This window comes from Glycine soja, chromosome 6, assembly GCF_004193775.1.
Source record: "Glycine soja cultivar W05 chromosome 6, ASM419377v2, whole genome shotgun sequence".
NCBI lineage: Eukaryota > Viridiplantae > Streptophyta > Magnoliopsida > Fabales > Fabaceae > Glycine > Glycine soja.
The window spans coordinates 19,165,238-19,166,764 of record NC_041007.1 but is presented as its reverse complement, the minus strand read 5'-3'; the positions used below and the strand labels follow the sequence as shown (position 1 = coordinate 19,166,764).

General features: G+C 22.3%; 1 non-coding gene across 1 annotated transcript; it reads left to right on the top strand.

Moving 5' to 3' along the window:
* Positions 1-1,455: 1,455 nt before the first annotated feature.
* TRNAT-CGU lies at positions 1,456-1,527 on the top strand. Its single transcript has one exon. It is a non-coding gene; the product is annotated as a tRNA-Thr (tRNA).

Sequence of the window (1,527 nt, the reverse complement as noted above, 5' to 3'; positions counted from 1 at the left end):
CTTGAGCAAGGTTGTTTCCCATGAATGATACATGTGGATTTTATCATAAAAAACATTCAATTATTTTCATATATGAAGTTATTAAACAGAGTCAAAAAATTATTTGATAGCCAATGAGTAAAGCTTAGTTGACCACATGTTGATTTTGTGGTTAAGGACCTCTATTTGACCCCTGCATAATACACTCTTGGATAGAGAAGAGAAGCCTTTTAAGGCTAACATTCTTGAAAAGAAGGTGAGAAGCCTTAAGGCTAATTAAGTCTCAAACCAAGCGATTATGATTGTTGTTAATAAAGTAATATTATTTTGTAACAAATATGATAACTAATTAGATATAATTAATTAGAGTCAAAATATTATTTTATAATAAATATACTAACTTGATAGGTTTAAATTAATGCCTAGTATACAATTTCAGCTTCATATCATAAATATTATTTAACAAAATATTTATTGATGAAATTAGTTAAAATCATTTTATATAATATATAAGTAAAAATAATTTTACAGAAGTTAAAAGTTAAAAAAAAATCTTAGATTAGATATAAATTTGTGTGAAATACTCAAAAAAAGTATTTGTCAAAAAAATTAATGTTGGTATTGTCTCATGTAAATAATACTCGTAGTCTCTTCCATAATTAAAACTAATTTAATTTATGAAATTATTAATAAATTAATTTAAAAATATTTTTAGTAATGAAAATATATTTAGCAAATTAATTACTACATATTTATATAAAAAATTAACACTATTATATAAATATTAGTCACCAAAATTTTGGCATATGAAGATATTAAATAATACCCGCTCATCATAGTGTTATTTAACTTTAGGAAGATTGTCTCTGATAAATAATACTTGTTATCTCTCATAAAAAAAATTAAAACTAACTTAATTTATTTATGATATTATTGGTGAAGTAATTAAAAATTATTTTTTACTAAAAATATATATTTAATAATTTTTTAATTTTTATTATATATTTATGTAAAATATTTAACATCATTGTATAATGATTAATCAACAAATTTTTTGTATATGAAATTATTGAACATAGAGTCAAAATTTTAATTAATTTTTAATACAAAATTTTAACATCATAATATAAATAAATAAATTAGTATTGAATTCAAAAAATCTAAATATAATTATTACGCACAAATAGCCATACAAGTTTCAATAAAAAAGACGTAAAATAAAAAAGAAAGAGGAAGAAATAAAAAAATAAAAGAAAATAACCTAAAAGAAAAAAATGGAAAAAGAAAAAACCTGGAAAAGAAGAAAGAAAAAATATTGAGTAACATAAATAATAAAAGGATTTTTTTATATAGAGAATAGATATAGAATAGAATACAAAAATAAAGATCAAAGAAGGAAACAGCAGTGGTAGTGCGTTCACTAAGAATTTTAGACAGAATAACTAAAATAAATGAATAGATTATTGTTAGAAACTGGCCTCCGTAGCATAGTGGTAGTGCGTTCGCTTCGTAAGCGAAAGGTCGCGAGTTCGATCCTCGCCGGGGGCT